Here is a 19,648-nt window from a genome sequence, read left to right as displayed (position 1 = left end):
CCAGATTATTATTGACTTTTTTAAACCAGAATAGGTTACAAGACTGGTACTAATTTTGTCTTTCCATCTGTAACACTGAGATTCTGATACATATTTTATAATAAAAATGAGGCATGCTGATGGAAAGCAAGATATAAATGTGTATTGTGATTAGTTAGTGAGCTTTATAATTTATTTACTCAGAAAAATATAATACTGGAAATTAATATTAGTATATAAAAATTGAATATCATTATGCAGGGAAAAAATTCTCCGGCCAGTTATTGACAGATCTGAAATTTGGTCTGGTAACCTAGCCCTTTGAGAAGACACTTCAAAACTGAAGCAACCTTTTTTTGTCCCAGTTACAGAGGGAAAGATGAAGCTCTCAGCCCTTATAAGTATACTTAAGAGCATATATTAGAAGCTAATATTGAAAATTTGCATAAATTCACCAAAAAGCCTAAAAAATCCAGATGTATGAGATCAAAATGTGTCAGTATTTACTTTCCACTTAGCTTCTATCATCTGTGGCTACATGCCTAGAACACTCAGATGGTGGGATCTAAAAAGCAGAGCATATACACTGTTTCTTTAATCTTAATTTGAAATACTTGTTTGATTAGTAGAATTATTCCAACTGAATCTTAACATAAAAGTTTCTATTTATTGACCCAATTCTGCCAGTGAGGGTTTATTTTGTTTTATATTTGGAAGAGACACAGGGATAATTTCTGTATTTAATATTTTCAATTACTTGAATTGTGCAAGTCTGGCTATCAGGACAAAAAATGAGGGAAGGTGAAGTGTGAAAAATTGCCATCTTTCACAGCTTTAAAATGTTGGCTCTGTTGTCTGGCATAATTAAGTCAACAGTCTGCTGGTCTGCTTCCAGGCACTTTGACAACTGTTCTCTCACTGCCATCAGTAAATTAATAGGACTGTGCTTTTCCCAAGGGACACTGTACGCGGAATGGGAATTTTCTTGTCCTTTGGTCTGCGGCTGGTGAAGTGGTGATGGGCAGCAATGCTCAGTGGGTAGGAGCTGTCAGATCATTTGCTCTATTATAGTTGGACCATTCACACTATTACAGTTAGATGTGATAACACTTAGACCCGTTATCATCAGAGGTTTATTGTGTCCCAACTGTTAGCATGGTCTCTAAGGTAATAGACCACAGCTGTGAAGTGAATTCATTTGTCACAAAACAAGATGAGAAAAGAGTCATTTTAGGCATTTGCAAGTTGTTGGGAGTGTTAGAGCTGCTTAATATTCACTAGGGTTCTATACAAGCTTGTAAGTTTTGATAAGATTATATATTTTAGTTTTGTCTCCTACAGTTTTTCATCCCTGGAAGTTTGGGGGTTTCTTTGGTGGGCTTGTTTTTTTGTGGGGGCATTTTTGTTTGTTTGGGTTTTCTTTTTGTTGTGTGGGGCTTTTTTTGTTGTTGGTGGTGGTGGGTTTTTTTGTGGGTTTTTTTTTTGGTTTTTTGTTTGTTTTGGGTATGGCTTTTTTGGGATTTATTTGTTATTCAGGTTTGGAGAGGTTTTTGGTTTTGGTTTTGTGGGGATTTTCTGTTGATTGATTAATTGGTTTTCTTTGCTTGGTTGGAGAATTTTTGTTCGTTTTTTTTTCTCAGCTTTAGGCTTACATTAATCTAAGTATTACCAGTTTTCACCTGATTTTATTGAACTCAGTCATACAAGCACTAACTTTTGACTGATCAATTCAATGGAAAACTATAGAAGAGCATAAATGTAAAGAGGTTTTTGCAAAGGCATCAGTGTCCACAGGAGTCCTTAAGTCCTGTCTTTACCCTGCACTAAGAAAATAACCTTCTGTAACTAACATGGTTAGAGTCAAGATTAGTACTTTTGCTGTCCAAGGTTTTATTACATCGCAGTAACCACATTCTTAGTAGAGATGGATCAAGTAGAAGATGAATACTGCCTACCTAGAGAGAAACCTGGCAGAAAAGCTGCAGGGAGTACAGATTGTGCTGGAAGTGGTACCATTGAACTCGATAAAAGCCTTTGCCCAGCTACATGTGGCTAAACAAAAGACATTAAACAGTTTTATAGCTAGAGAAAACAAACGCTGAAAATTGATTTGAAAGTCTCACAAAACCCTTGATCTATGTAGGAGTCTTTTTCATTCAAGAAACCAATTATTAGGCGAAAATATGGCCAATTTTTGTTGCAAGTTTTATTTTAAAAGATGTGTACTTCCAGAACTAGCAGTGCAGTGGACTAATTGGGAGCTAATTGCTTTTTTTACAGTGACAATCAGGTCAGAGCTAGGAATGTAAGAGAAATAGCAAATAACAGGGCAAAGAAACAAAAGGAAAAGAAATATTAATTTCTTAAATGTTACTGTTAGCAGTAAATGTTATCAATGTCAGCTGTTCTTAATTGTTTATGTGTGCAGGACTTCATTCACCACCTGGAATAACACTAATAACAGTACAATTCACTATTAAGATTTATATTCTTCTAACATTGTATAACAAAGAAAGCAGAAGGAAAAGGAACAGAATGATGTCACTTAGACAAGAATAGTTTCAAATTATGCACAATTTCTGTTAGTAATCTTTAGCCTATTTGCCACTGATTACTCCCCACTTATAATACTTTCTAAAAAAATTAATAGGGAAAAGAATACTATAGATTTAACAAAGCATATTTTGATATAGATGTCCAACTAAACAAGAAAAATAAAAGCACAAAGCATATTAATTGGTTAAATTCTCACACTTGGGCTTTCATTTAATGATTTTCCTTTGTTGCATACAAGTGTGATATTGTGCCATGACAGCCAGCATATTCAAGTCTTTAAATTTTTCATTCACATTTATTAATTTTTTGAGCTGCATTTAAAAGAATTATTGCCTTTATAGTCCTTGATGTTTACTAATTTGTAGAGGAATTTTGAATATATTGAAATTAAGTTTTGCTTAGAGAAAAAAGGGCAAGCATGAGCAGAGAGATAGTTAAACTTCTATGAGTACTCCCACATTTCCATTTATTGTTATCATTTGTTTCAGTAGGCATTTTCCACTAGCTCTGCTCTACCTTAAAATACCATTTTAAAACTAGACAATAGGGCCATTTCAGTAAACAATCTGGCAAAAAAAAATTACAATTTCAGCTGAAAATGCACTCTAGATTTATGCAACACTTCATCTCTTCTTCTGAGTACAAGTATACTGATATGCCACACTTCTAGTTATGCTTCTCTGTTGAGGTTGACTAAAATCATTGTTTGTCATGAGATTTCTTCAAAGGTGTATTAATGCTGGCAAAAAGACATTTGCTTTTTCCTTCAAAACACACTGTAAACCCAAAGACCAATAATAAAAACAATGATGTTTATGAAATAGCAATTTAGAATTATTCAATTAATTGTGTCTTAATTTGGCTTATGATAAGACAGAGACCAATTTGACCGAGGCTCAAAAAGCCTAAGGTGTGGGTTACTCAACTTCAAGTAGAGTCACTTTGATCACTTTGAAGTTTGTTTTTGTTGCTGTTTTTTTTTTTTTTTTTTTCTAGTTGTGTGCACTTTAAGCCTTTAAAAAGGAAGGTCATCTACTTCCTATAATATTCTCAGAAATGTCAGCTGATCCCTGGTAGTCTTCTAGGGCACCAGATTTAAAACTCGACCCTTCTTTTGGCTAATCAGAAATAGGGTTTTTGACATATGGGAGAAGGTCTGAGAGGGCAAAACACAGGGAAGATTCACTGCTTTGCTGTAAATAACACTGATTTGGACCAAAAAGAAAAGGCAAGATAGACTAATGTATATGTTACAGATTGTTACTGCAAAAAAAAAAAAAAAAAAAAAAAAAAGAAAAAGAAAAACATATAAAAAAAGAAAATATAAACAAATGGAGTGGATTATAGAGTAAAATAACAACTACGGAGGACCCCAAATCCAGAGTGTACTGACTATTTTTCTAGGTCAAGCAGTCCCCAAAAATATATGCCCATTTGTGCCTGGAGTAGATTAGGTGCACATCACAAACCTCTCCATGGTGTAAAGGAAGCACAGTAAGTAGGGCTGATCAGGTGGTTTGATACGTACACCTATACTCCACCTACACCAAACCCCATATTCACATACAGTAAGGTAGAACCCACAGCCTTGCCTGTACAGGTGGGCAGATCCAAAAGGTGCAAGGGTGAAACAATAAAGTTTGCTCAGCAGTGGGGACTGTGAGCTGTAAATAAGTATTGATGACCTTGATTATCAGTCAAATGAGTTCCAAAACAGAGGTTTTTCCCTTTTAATAACTCCTCCACTTAGGTACTTTTGGAAGTGCTTACCCATGTAAAAGATTCAAAGACCAAAATGTCCTGGTGATTGCCCAGTAAGTCTGAAGTTATGTGAGAATTGAGAGAGGTTGTGTGGAAGATCTACATTCTTCCTTAAAACTATCCCCTTCTTCATGGATGAGGTCTCCCAGAATCACTCTGGGATCACCATTACACATTTCTAGAAGGGTGTGTATCTTAAATATTTGGGTACACTTGGGATGTCCTCAGATTCACCCCTCCAAGACCCCTTTCAGACATGCATGTAAGACTTCAGTTAGACTAAAGATGAAGACACCGGACTAGGGTAGGAGTGGAAACTGACAGTGTTTTCAAAGGGTCAAATTTTGTGTCGCCAAAATTTTATTTTAATTTTCAAATGCAGCATAGTGAGGTTTGAAGACTTATGTGGACCTTCAAATATCATACATACTATTAGAAACTTATTATATAAAAACGAAATATAATGGTCCTTGTTCCAAAGAACTAATGAGCTACATATGTCAATATCATTTGACTGGATTGTCATTAAGTGGGAAATAACTTTAAGCAAGATACTGTACCAACTGGAAGTGAGGTGTTTAAAAGTAACAGCCTACCATAAGGACAGTAAAAGAGAAAATTCTCATTTCAAACAACCATATAGTCTGGAGTAAGAAAGGGATAAATTCATGCCCATGTTTTACATGATTTTTTATCTTGCTGCCTGTTTTTGTTTAATAGTATATTAAGTTATAAGTTTTTTATAACTTGCTGAAATGGAACAAGCCAATACCATGTGGTTTAGATTTACAGTAGTTAAGAATTTCATTAGAAGTCCATCATATTACTATCCTGTTTCTGAAATGAATATTGAAATTTCTCTTGCTGACCAAAAATATTAGATTTGTGTCTGTCTTTTCTTCGTATCCTTATAAATTTCAAAGGTTATGGCATCTTTAGACATGGTCTTTGCAAACATATTAATAAGTCTTAATAGCAAACTAATTGAAATGATAGAACTTCTTGAAAAGTATGAACTCAAATTTGGAAATTCTTTCTGTTCAGTCAGCACTAATTCTGGTTTTAATCTCTCTTTTAATCTTTTGAATTACTAGCATTATTCTTCTCTGCAAGTTAGTTTCCTTTTCTATGTGCATCTTTTTAATACAAATCTTTTATTACTGATGATTTTCATGTAACTTCTCTCTTTTAGACGTTCAGTGTGCCTAACAATTCAGGTAAAAACCTGAATATTTTGGAGATTCATGTTCATAATATGAAAATAAAATTTAAGATATTTATTCCAGAACAGTATTTTCTAAGAGAGATAAAATGCCATGTTGTCATTGTTGCCGTCTCATTCTTTAAGAAGTTCAGATTCAAGAATGCAGTTAGGAGTGAGTGTAGACTAAATACTTTCAGCACTTCAGGACCAGGAAGGAACCTGTTTTTACTCTGTCTATTCTGAGATATAATTTTTAAGAGAGGTCTAGATCATGAAGGCATCTCAAAAGGTTACCTCAAGATGGAGAATCACAGAGCAAGAGCAGACATAGCAGATAATCCTTATTTCCTGGTTTTCCTCAAAGCTCTATATTAAGCTGACTGCTGTTGAGGTGATTTGAGAGTATTGAGTGTCAAATGACTCAAGACATAGCTATAACTGAATACTGAGCACAGTAGATCTGTATAATTGTCCTCAGAAATTTACAGATCTCAAAATCTGTAGATCAGATCTGTAGTATCACCCTGAGAAAATGCAGCAGGGTTGATATTGTAGCTGAAGGGAATTACACCTGAATTGCCCAAAGACAAAGTTTAGTACTTTCCTCTCTTTTGACCTTAGTCTGGATTTCAGAGCTGAGGTGATTTTCCATGCTGGCAGGAAGATAGAGATGGTGGCATTGTTGAAATTTGTCTTCAGTCTTAACTCTCCAAAGAGGTCAAGGAACTGAATGACTGTCTCTGACAGGGTCCAATGGCATTCTGTAAGAAAAATTGGTATTTAAGTTCTCAAAGAAGAATCATGTCAGGGCTTCTTAATTCTCCTTCGGGCCCTGTGGCATTAACAAAGAGCTCACAGCAACTCGGGTTATGGCTGGTTCATGGTGAAGTTCTATTTATTAGCGATTCATTTTGGGCAATGCAGAGAAACATTTGCTGAATGGAGAATTATTTTCATGCAGACATAATTATTTTGGCAGAATGTTAATAATGAAAAATCACAGGAGATTGGAGATGTACTACTTAAATATACTGACATTATGTAATGCTAATCAAATTATTTTCCAGGCTAATGCTATTATATCAGAGCATATCTAATCTGTGTAATTGGAAAGCTGCTATTTATTTATCATTTGCACCAAAGCCTGAGGAAAAACTGAAAAAAATCTACAAGATTAATTCAGATTCACAAGAAAAAAACTACACAAGCACATTCTCTACTAAATCAAAGGAAGACATTTTTGAGCTGTTCAAATTTACATATGCAGGAGAGTAGTCATAGAGAATGCTACACTTTTTCAGAAAAGGCCTTTACATTATTTCAAAAAATACTGATCAAAATCTTCATGATAGAAAGCAACCACATCCATGATGTGCTGCCTCTAAGCTGCTAGGTTCCCTATTTAGTCATGGACAGGTTTCCTGTTTAGCCACAGACTCTTAATTTATTCTCTCTGTGAGTCTTTCAGGGACAGCTGTCTGCATGAAAAGTACCATATGATTTCCTTGGTATCTCTAACATTGCCCTTCACTGTGGACACAGAAATATCTGGGCATCAGCAAAGCACACTGACAGAACCTGGATGGTTGCATAAGTTCTTTAGGGCTCAGACCACAGCAACTTTCTCCTCTCAGTGCCTGTAATCATCAGGCTTGACCCTGTATGCACTTTTGGAGAGGAACCATCCCAGACGTAATTTAGCCGTGCCTGAAAAAATTACATCATTTTCATCAAGCTGTTAAGGCATATCCGAAACGACTTTCAAGTCTCGCACACTCAGATTTGAAATGGAAGCACTGGACAGAGAACTAAGAGAAGAGTTATTTTTCTCACTGTATTGTCAGTAAAACACTGAGTACTAGCATTCCAATAAATCTTAAAATTACAATGAAATTCTGCTTCCACTGTTCTGGTTTGCATAGTCTTTTAGGCCTCAAAGGCCATGGCAGTTGCTATATTTTAATATAAGTTCTGGTAAACAAAGTAAAACAAATAAATGTTTTATAATCAACAGGGATATGGTGAATGGAGGAAAATAATTTTCTTAATTTACCATGTACCACATGAGAATTTTCTCACATTAGACCTTTACAACCATATGCTTTCATAAAAAATAGTTATATATCATGAATAGTACCCATACCATATCTGTAACAGCATCATGCTTTTTCTGATACCTTTTGTCCTGTTCCTTATGTCTACTTTTGAGTGAGCTTTCAGAACACAGAACAGTTGGTCATGACTAATAATCTTAAAGATGTACACAGACTTATTTATTTCATGCCCTTTCAGTAATTTAGGAAGATATCAGCTGGGAAAGGGAAAAAAAAAAAAAGAGCAATCTGAAAAAAAAATTTGAAAGCAAGGAAACACTGTTTTCTAAAATGTTCATGGTTTGCAAAGCTTAATAACAGACAGACAGACAGACAGACAACTATTCCTTCTGAAAACAAATAGCTTTAATCTGAATTTAAATACTCAGCTAAAGGTTGATTTAATTGCACGTACATAATATAATTGAAGTATGTGACACAGTCTTTTGTTATTCATTATCATAATAAGCAAAAGTGTTTTAACTATGCAAATTAAATGTAGTTCAATATAATCCATTTAAAATATAACAAAGAAGTGAGCGTAGCTCCCTTTTTCATAACAAGTGTCCTTCCTTTTCATTGGAAAATACAAAACATGCAAAACACACGTAACACACATATTTATACTACTTCAAAAATCACTTAGTAACATTCTATAACTTATAAGCAAATATAAATATATTTTTATACTATGATTGCAATTGATGAAAGACTACATGAGACTTGGTCCTAATTTTGTTAAATCTCCTTTAACAGAAGAATTCTCTTTCATTCAGAAACAGGTAACCTAAGCTATTGGTGTATAAACTTCAGATTTATGATGGTTCATAAATTTATGAAAAAAAATCATTTTCCCAAATTACACCATTTAAAATTTATAACTACATAAAGTATAAAGTATGCATGATGTTGACTTCATTGTAATTTTTTAATTTAAACCAAAATATTGTTATTGTGATCTCACATTTTTTCAGTTTTGCTACTTGCAACAAGTGAAAGCAGCTACCCCTGCCAAACAAATAAACAGATGAATTCTTCAAACCATTGGCAATGAGAACACAACATCAAAGCCCTAAACCAGGTTCCAGCAATGGGGAACTAAGCATTCATCCAGGTAATTGAAGGTTTGTCTGGAAATACTTTCATTTTCATGTGAATGCAATGGTGATTATAGTAGGTTTACTTGGCTGGAACCCAGGTGCCCACCAAAGACACTATATCACTCCCCTCCTCAACTGGACATGGGAGAGAAAATATAACAAAAGACTTGTGGGTTGGGATAAGGACAGAGATAACTAACCAGTTACTGTCACAGACAATAAAGATTCAAATTAAATAAATTCTTTTAATTTATAGTAATTCAAATTAGAGTAGGATAATGGGAAGTAAACTCAAACTTCTGCCTACCCTTTTTTGCCAACTTGTCTTTATTCCTGATTCTCGACATCCTGACAATCAGAATAAAAGAGGGACCACATGTTGTCTCCCTCCTCAGAAAGAGAGCCGCTTACACGCTTCCCCTGCTCTGGTATGGAGTCTCTCCCACAGGAGACAGTCCTCTCCAGACTTCTTCAACGTGAATCCTTCCCCTGGGCTGTAGCTCTTCATGAGCTGTCCCGATGTGGGTCCCTTCCATGGGAAGCAGTCCTTCAGACTGCTCCAGTGTGGGTTCCCTACACAACCACAAGTCCTGCTAGCAAACCTCCTTGGGAGTAGGCTTCTCTCTCTATGGGTCCACTGGTCCTTCAAGAATCTTGCCCTAGTATGGGCTTCCCACAGGATCACAGCCTCCTTCAGGCATTCACCTGCACCAGCATGGGGTCCTTCAGAGGCTGCAAGTGGCTATTGGTTTTCCTGGGATCTCCAAGTGCACCTGCTGTCTCACCACGGTTTGCACCATGGACTGCAGGGGAACCTTGGCTCCAGTAATGGGAGCACCTCCTTCCTGTCCTTCTCCTACACTGACCTTGGTGTCTGCAACGCGGCTTCGCGTTACTTTTCTCGGCCCCGGTCAGCTCTCGAGCGCCCCGCTTGGGTGTCTCAGCTTCTTGTCAGGGCCACGGCTTGCTGCAATTCCTGGGCGCTTTTGCTGCAGCGCTCCGGGGTGGGCTGCTGGCTGCGCTTCGCCGTCAGCATGAGAGAAGAAACAAAGAGGCAGGGAATTCGTCCAAGTCCGTCCACGTGGTGGCTGAATGCTTTATTGGCCGCGAGAGCTGCAGTGCAGAAGTTGCAGCCCGCTCCCAGCCTCGCACGGACAAAAATGGCCCCAAGTGTGGAGCGGAGTAGGATGAAATAAGGGTGGGACAGGGTGGACCGGGAGTCCTCCCGCTCAATGGATACAGACATCGTGGTGATGACGTGCACTACAGCGACCAATGGGAACATGGCAGGGGCAGACACGGGGCTTTGGGGTGAGTGGGACCGCGAGAACAGGGAGACGGGCACGGAAACCGCAGGAGTAGGCAGGGAGTGGTTACAAGAGTGACAGGGGGAAATCTCCAATGGCAGGCAGCCTGAAGCTAACCACGGTGTGGGGGGGGGGGGGAAATCCGGGAGGTACATGAGGGTACACAGAACGGGAAAACTAACAAAGAAAAAACCCATAATTTGAACCCAAACCCAGGATGCAACATGCAATGCTACTTCTCTCATACATTCTCACTCATCTCTTCTCTGACTGTACTTGCTTCAGCACAGTAAGTTCTTTCCCGTTTAAAATCTGCTGTCCCAGAGACTCTATCACCATTGCTGCTGGCTTAGCGTTTGGTTCATGGCAGGTCCATCTGGGAGCTGGTGGTCTTGCCTCTGCAGGACATGAAGGAAGTTTCTAGCAGCTTCTCAGAGAAGCCACCTCTGTAGATCTCTCGCTCCCAAAAGCTTGTTACCCAAACCCTATAAACAATTCTTCATTATCTTAGAATATAATGATTCATTTTAGTAGGATGTTCTTTGTTTTCCTATGTGTCATGCAGGAAGCATTTATTAAACTACGCTCTCTAAGGCTCCATTTTAATGGAAACACTAAAACAAGTAATTTTTTAAATGTAATTTCTTTTTCTCTGTTGTTATCCACCATGTCTGTTTATTTTCACACCTTTCTCATTTCTTTTAATCTACCTTCAAAGTGATTTCTTATTCCTTCACCCTGTCTGAGCAAGGAGAGAAAACAGCACTGTCAGTTTATTAGATAAAATTGCCCAAATCCATTGGAAAATCATATTCATATTTTAAATAATTTGGCACTTCCTGGATTGATTTTATTGTTATTATAATTTACACAGGTCATTAAGCTATTTCTGTAACAGAAAGGGCTTCCCATAGCCGAGCAGTTATACACCACTGGGGGCTTGTCTCCACAGTGACACCGACATGGTGGTCCTGATTTCATGTCACTCTCGTTGCTAGGGCTGTACTTACAACATTATTCTAGTAGTTATTTATTTAACTGCCTTGGATTCTTGCTACCACCCAATGATTCCTCAGATAATAACACAAAAACAGTGAGTGTTAAATCCAAGAATATATGCAAGCATATTTTTGAATTCTTTCTTTGGCCAAAAGAAGAATGTCTTACAATTTGCAGTGCTTCCTGTCACATTTTGGCTAGAGTATGGCAAAAGGCAGCCAAGATTTTTCATATGGGATATTATAATTAGATGCTAATTACATTTCACTAATTAAATTTGAGTAGGCACCCAAGGATGATTCATGTTTAATGATTCTGTGGGCAACCTCACTGTGACGTGTGTTTCCGGATTCTTTTAAACCATTTTCATTGTCATGAATCTGCATAACTATGTTCAACATGGGCCTTTATATTTAATCAATAGACTGGAATCATAAGAAAGTTGACAAACACTGTCACAATTTAGCATTTTCTTTAGAAAAAACATAGGTATATGTGATCTCTAATAACAAGACAACAATGCTAGAAGCAGAGATAGTTCATTCACACATCTAAAACAACAGGTCTGTTGTGTATGAGGCAACACCTAAAATTTATCTGGCAAGATAAACAGGTAAAAGAATTCCTTTCTGCGTTATAAAAGTTTGAAGTCTGTCTACTCAGTTAAAGGCTTATATGTTCATATGTTTGATTTGTTTTTATTTTCAATCTACTGTTTATTTTCAAATTTTTTCTATCAGCACCTACCCTTTCAATTTATCTGTTTAATTAACTTCTTGAAGCCTATATTGAGATGAAATCTCAATAACTTCATTTAGACTTTCTAATAGGAAATGACTCGTTACACTCTTATGGTAGACTGCAGAAGGCCTGTATGCCTTTCCTGAAACTTTGAGGAGAGCTCAGGCAGTTATTGACTGTGTATGCTGCTGTTGGTCACCTCTGCTATCCTGGGACCAGTTGTGATGGGTCAGACTTGAATTGCAGGGAATGAAAGCTTCTGCCTCTCTAAAGAAAATGCTCTCATTATCTTGGTTTGTTAAGCTCATGCTTACATGTTCTTTCTGTCTCTGTCTCTTTAAATTATTCTCTCATTTCTCTCTACTGGGTAGAACAACACCAACAGCTCCCTAATTTTCCTTTCACTTTGACCACTACACACCAAAGAGCACATACGGAGCAAATTAATGCATTCTTTCATGATGTAAAAGAGATGAGTGAGAAAATTTTCAGAATAAGAAGTGAATTGACCTCCCACTACTTTCCAACTGAAGTGGTCAGAAGGAGGAACAGAAGACTAGTTTTTCAGCTGTTTCCTGCCAACATAAGCAACAAACTTCTTTTTTCCGCTTCAGTTTCCCCTCTGGGTATGTCTTGCTCACCTCCTACTTGACAGGAAGTATTTAGTTGCCTGACTGCTGTGGCTGGAGCCAGTGCCTCACAACATCTCAGAGCAAGCACCTGGGGACTGCTGCTGCACATCACAATTTCCTCTGGGAACCTGCACCTCATTCCTGAGTACTTTCTTAGACCTGTGCTCTTTCTTCTGTATCAATTTCATATGTCTATGTGAAGAAATAACCCATCCTCCTTTTTTGTACAGATAATGAAAGTAGATTTTTGCTGAGTGTTGGTATCAAATGCAGGTTTGAACTTTCTGTTTGAAAGTCTGTGAGCAAAGAAGAAAAGACCAAGCTGTACTTTTCATTTACATTTTAAAAAAATTGTGTGTGCTACATAAAATGATAGCCACTTGCAATAAATCCACATATACAACACAGAAACAGCTAAGGTAACATTTAGTTTCACTACAATCACATGTGATTGATTATGTTGTTTTAGAGTGGAAACCTTTATAAAAAATATTACTTAAAAAAAAGTAAGCCAACCAACAAACCAACAAAAAAACAAAGTACTACAGAAACCCAACCCAAACCTTTTAATAAATGATACTGGTGTATAAGTTTAAGTGTTAATATTTGTTTGCATTTTTAAACTTTGAGAACCTGGAGACATAAAGAGTTAGTTTAGATACTGTAGCATACATAACTTCAGATAAAAATCATTATAGAGTAAATAGAGACAATTATCACTGAGAAGGAAGAACTCTGCTATATATATATATGATTCTGAGGTGATTCCATTATCACCAATGATCTTCTACAACTCTCTATGAAAAAGAAAATGTATGAGATCAGAGCTAGGCACATCGTTATTTCAGCTATCTCCTGCCTACTAGAGATACCAAGGACTGAAAACCAAGGAGAACATTTTAATACTTGATATTGACTCAGTAGGGTTTAAAATAATCTGCAATACTGTATATGAGTACTACTTAGAGTAAAATGTTCAATAACTACCACAGGTAGCCATTTGTTTGATATACAACCCTTTACTGAAATGTTGCATCCAGCTCTAGATTAGCAGCACAGTACACAACATACATTCTCATCAGGATTTTATTAAAATTCATTGAGTATAAACAATTTTTTTAATGTTTTCTTTTGTTTTGCTCATTTTCCCTCTCTGCCTTACTCTCTGCTTCAAGGTGGATAAAGCTATTGCATTCATTCTAACAGGTCTGAATTCCCCTTAAGGCTTTTAGTGAATAAAAATTATTACAGTATTCTGGCTGTGTTCAACTCAGATTAATAGCTTGGATTCTCTGGGAAGAGCACCAAAAATATAAATTCTAATCAATTAACATTTATTACAGACAGCTTGTGGCTATATAAATTTCCACTACATATTAGACAAGTTAATATTTTTTCCTCTTTTCATACTACTGTCCTGGTTTAGGGCAAATTTGGGAGAAAACCTCTCAAGGGGTTCCTCTAGAAAGCAGATTCAAGTGGCCCCTCCCCCAGCTGGTTTGGGAAAATATTTCCTCGGAGAAAAGTGGAAAAAAACTGCTTGTTTAACAGGCAAAGCATTCACCAGCACAAAAAAAAAAAAAAAAAAAAAAAAAAAGAAATAGAAAAGAAAAAAAGAACAATGTTAAACAATAAAACCTCTTGCGGCTCCAAAAGAGATGACCAACTCCAAAATTCCCCCTTCCATGGGCTGTAGCTTGGCTCACTCAATCTCTTATCAGTCCCTCCAGCACTGGAAATGCCGTGGCCCAGGCCCCCCCAGGTGGGCTACAGGTGCAAGCTGCTGCTCCTCTTCTGGGTGTTCAGTCCAGAGCAGGTTTAAACAGTTCCAAGAAAAAGAAAAGCCACAGTCCAGGGAAATTCTCTGCCTCAGCTAGCTGAAAACTAACTAAAAGCAAAGGAGAACTCTCTCCCGCTGTCTGTCCATGCTGCAGACAGCACAGACCAGAAGAAGGATGAGGGGAGCAAGTGCAGTTTCTGAAAGCAAACTGCGTGCTTCTTTTTCCCCTGCTTCACTCTTGGAACCAGTCTTAAAGGTGCAAAACTTATGTCTGGCCTAAACAGACGAATGGGGACACAAGCATCATAAAGTCACCCCAGGACAACTGCTTTATCATAATCTTGATAAAATCAGCTTAAAATCTGATTTTTTACAAAGGTATGGCACTAAATTTACCATGGTATTTATATTAATTATGTAAAATGAACAAGGTAGAGGTGTGAGGAAAGTGCATATATTGGGCTTCTCAAATTTCATGAGGGCTTATGATCTCTTATAACAGACAGAGTCTAAATACGAACTTATGCAATATTGTCCCAGATATAGATGAAAAAATCTGTTTTCTTTTATGTTTGTTCTCAATTAATTATATATTGACCCAAGTAATGCTTGTGTTTGACTGTCATTTGGTGTGCAATGATGAATCAAATTTTTGATCACCTAGAAATGTGAATGAACAACAAGTAACATATATAAATAATTATAACTAAGGGTAACAGGGATGTCGATACCAGACTGAGTTTAAATAAGATCTGATTCTGAATGCCTACATTGGAGGCATTCCTTTGAGCTCAATATTTACTTACCTTTCACAGCTAATATTTTATTGACTAATTGTTTTCAGATATGACATTACACAAATTTAAAAAAAGAAAGGAAAAAGAGCATGTTTGTTATTTGGAACAAAACCTCAGTGAAATACCTTCTAGGTATCTAAATCATAATGTATAAAATGTGTTTTAGTTATTAGGAAACAGTAATCATATATTTATTTGGAATATGCACTTAACTCCTTTGATTACAATTCAGTAAGGAAGATATATGCCTGATTTAAAGCAAATTCAATACATAAATTTTATGTTCAATTCAAGCAATTATGTTCAATTCAAACATGCGGTAGAAGTGCCTTGTACTAAAGGAAATACTGAGATATTTTTCCTTACTTTTATTGAGGTTTTTTTAATCAATTAGTTGCGAATTTCTCTTTCCTGTCTTTGAAGGGTTCATTTTTTCAAGGAAACAAAGAAATAAACTGGATGAAATCCCACATTTGTAAAATATGCTGAAGATCATTGACTTTAACTGAGTTACAACAACTTACACAAGTGGAAGACACGACCCTTTCTGATTTATTTTGGCAAAGAAAACTCTTTCCATTTTTGGCACTGGAGATGTTCTGCTATCACCAGTTACTAAATCTCTAGCAGTATTCATGTGAATACAAGTGAACATGCACTTGTAGCTGAGAGTCCAAATAATTCAATACTGACTTCTATAGAAATTTCTAACTTTCCAGCCTTCGTGTAAGTAAAAGTTTAACAGTGATATTGAGAGATAGATTTATAGTGATACAGATTAATAGTGATTCTTTCTCATTATTTATTTATTATTAAACATGGACCAAAAAAGATAAGTGTATTTTGCAATAAATTTAATGAAATACAGTCCTCTGATTGTACTTCTAGTTGCAATTAATTTTATTTTTCCACAGAATAGAACTTAATTGTCATTTTCACTTTTTGTCCAGAAAAGAGAAAACCAAGTACAACAAATGTCCAGTTTACTTTTCTGAGAATGCGACTTTTCACATATATTTGGGCTGCAGAGAAGTGATGGACACTCCTGTACCTATACTTGGGCAGTGAGACTGGAAGTCCCTCAGCTCTTGAGCACACATGACAGTGATAGCTCAGGCTGTCCCCAGCAGATTTTCGTATCATTTCAATTGGAGGCAGGTCACAGCCATGAAGATTTCTGGAAGTATTCCCAGCACGCTCTTTATGATTAGCTGTTTCTACACAGCTCAGCCCTGAGTCTGTTATCCAAGAATTAAAAAGAGGAAGAGAAGTTCTTACTAGACTCTGTTTTCTAGCTGGTTTGAGGAGTTTTTGCTTACCACCTCTGACATGAAAGCAGCACTCAATTTAAAATATAACACCAGTAAATCAGAAGCTCTTACGTATTTAATCTACCAAATAAATAGGACAGAAGTGCTTTCTTGAAATGTCAGAGACTTGTTTTGTTAGAAGATAGTCAGAAAGTATAACATGAAAGATCTGTTTTCCTAAGTGTCTGAAGTCACCTTACACAGAAAAAAACCACTATGACAGCTATCTTAAGATATGTCTACACCATAAACTAAGAAGAAACAAGAATTAAAATTGTCCATCATGCTTGCTGGCAGTTTTGTCCGAGGCCAGCTAGCAATTTGTCAGACAGCATCAGTGTACAGACTGGGAAAGAGACGAGGCCAGGAATTATTTTGGAGAGAATTGCCTGTTAATTTCTGGGCATCTAAGGAGCTCAGCAAAGATGCTTAAGATCTTTACTTCAATTTAAGAGTCCAAAGAGAAATTGAAGAAATAGAATGAACATATTTTCATCAGTTTTCAAATATAAATACAAAATTTTAAAAGCAGTGAATAGCAAATAATATATCTCATAATAACTAGACATCTCACTCTGGATTTTCATTTATATCCTCATTTCTAGTCTTCACCTTTCTTTTCAATGTGTAATGGTATACCACTCTAAACACATGAGAACATGAGGAATCTAGTAAAAAATCAGGGCCAGCTTTGGAAACAGAAATGGTTATTCTAACCAAGTAAGCTGTCAAAAGCTGCTTCATTGTTTACAGTGCATAGTCAAAAAAAGTGGAGCCCAAAGCTGTCATATTTGTCATGACATTGACTATAGAAACTATTACATTTTAAGTACATGAAGATTGTCTGAACTTGAATATGTTAGAGACATCTTTATACTTCCAAACCAATCTGTCATCTTCTATTTGTTAATAGAGTATTAATTCACCAATATTCCATTTTACTTTAGATTATATTAACTGAGTCCAATGTAGCATTATGTGCCACAAAATAACTGTATTAAATAGCATGAAAATGCTGAAATTTTAGATTGAATTTGAGGATTATATGCTCAAAGTTGAGATGCATGGTGGTTTAAAAAGTTATTTAGGTATGAAAAAGCTGCACAGAGACAGTGCAAGCCAACAGTTAGGACATTTGAAGCGTATTTAGATTAAAGGCAATATTTATTTCTCTCATTAAGAAGAAAGCTTGTACTTTGGAAAATGTTAAAAAAGGTAATGAAAGATATTTCTTAATGCAGTTGCTGTTTTCAGTAGAAATTTTATGATTATATTTTCCTTTCCTAAATAGGTGTTTAATACACTTGAAAGGTAATAGATTGACAGCAGTAGAAATTGGCCAGTATCTGCTAGGGACATAGCAATGATGTTCTTTGATGAGCAAAGTGACTTCTGTTTTCTCCTGTTTACACTCGCCAATACTATCTTCAGTACATGTCTTCTCATGCAAGATTTTTGTGAGATGCAATAAGCCCACTAGCATCAGTTAAAGGTATAAATAAGTGTAAGCAATTGCAAGATGCATGTCTAGTTTATTTTAATTTATCTTCCTTTGATAAGTTTGTAATGAAAAAGTTGACTTTGACAAGGAAGAATTCAGCACATATGTTCCATTCTTCTAGACAGGTAGACTCTCAGCTAGAAAGCATATTAAACTAATTTAAAAAATACTCCAAATAAGAACACATAGATATTTTTAATCTGATTATCTGGGAGTTTTGTTTTTTTTTTTGATTGGTTATGGTATTTTGTTCAAATGCAATGAATTATGGTCAAGGGATGGAAGGAAAGACAAGAACAAGTTGCAGAACCTATATTTTCTAAATGAGAACATAGTTCCCAAAACGTAAAAAAAAAGCAAATTTGCTAAATTGTTTACAAGTAAGAATAACTGTTTCATTGACTACATTCTAATATTTACTGGCAATTCTTCTCTTAAAAATATGCATTGTCTGAGCAGGCATATCTATTCTGTGGGTAAAGATTGCATACATCTCACACAAGTTTGTAATGTCAGAAGCTTACTAAAATCTTTTAAAGGAAGTTTGGGTGCTTTTTTTTGTTTTTTGTTTTTTTTTTTTTTTTTTTTTTATGTTTAAAATAGTCCTGTTATAAAAATAAAAGTGGTGGAAGTTGAAATAGCTTGACTGTGTGTTTTAACCTGTCCATTAATCTGAGGCAAAGACATACATATCTGATTTCCTCAACCTATTTATTCAGAAGAGGCTTTTTGAGAGCACAATTTTTCAGTCGATATATTTGTCATTGCTATTTCATAATCTCCTTTGATATTTAATTTTTATTTATACAACAGAATTTTCCAAAGTTACCTTGAATAACAAAAAAAAAAAAAAAAAAAGGCTTATATAAGTTTTTTGCAGTTCTCAAAAACAGATTGGATGTGTAAAAAAATTATAAACACAATCAACCATAAAAAAATTTACTTAAGAATGAAATTTCACAGTGTCATAAATTTACAGAGGTCCATCAGTTTCAATGTTTTAGATTTTTACTTTTGAAAACCTTAGACATTCACTTAAATCACATAGACTTTGGAGCTAGCTTCCCCAAAGTAAAAGAATTTAACTTTTCATTTACCAGCCACAGCAGTGGATACATTTGGGGAGATATGCAGCCTTATTCTCATGTTTTGTTCTAGTCCAAATTCTTATTTTGCCATCTCATTGTCTTAAAACTGGTCTAAGACAGCATAAGCAAATTCTAGTAGATTATTTCTAGTTCCATCTGACTTGATTGAAATCTAGATCTATCCTAAATTATCTAAAGTAATGTTAATGAAGAGCTTGGATATCCATTCCATATATATTACAACCCAAAAAAACCCAAAAAACCAACAAAACAACCAAACCCACACCAAAAAAGTAGCAAAAAGCATTCTTCTCAATACATTTAAAAATACCAATAGATACACCTGTATTTATACAGTTGTCTAAGAAGTTGCTTTACACTTTAGTTTTTTCAAATCAGACAAGTATCAAAACAGAATGATTTAATAATGTTATAAAAGCAAATAGTCCTGCATTTTAAAGCCTTTTGATCTCTTTGAATGTTGAAAAACTTTTTAAGAGTGGTGTGATAAATTTCCACACCTAGTATGACTATACAATATCTTTTCCTTTAAAGAAAGATTTGAATTAGAAAAGTTGTTTCCATGGGGAAAAAAAATCTTCTTCTGAAAAAAAAAAAATCAAAAAATAATCCCATAAAACCCCCAAAACAACAACAACAAATTATTCCAAAACTAGGATAAGAAAAATTAAAACCCAAAAGAAGGGAAAAGGGAAAAAAAACTGTTAACAGTAAGGACAAGAGTTTCCTTTGTTCAAGTTCCTTGGATTATCACCTGTCTATCTCTCAGGCTTGCTAGA

The sequence above is a fragment of the Anomalospiza imberbis genome, chromosome 2 (genome assembly GCF_031753505.1).
Source record: "Anomalospiza imberbis isolate Cuckoo-Finch-1a 21T00152 chromosome 2, ASM3175350v1, whole genome shotgun sequence".
NCBI lineage: Eukaryota > Metazoa > Chordata > Aves > Passeriformes > Viduidae > Anomalospiza > Anomalospiza imberbis.
This window is presented reverse-complemented; position numbering follows the sequence as displayed.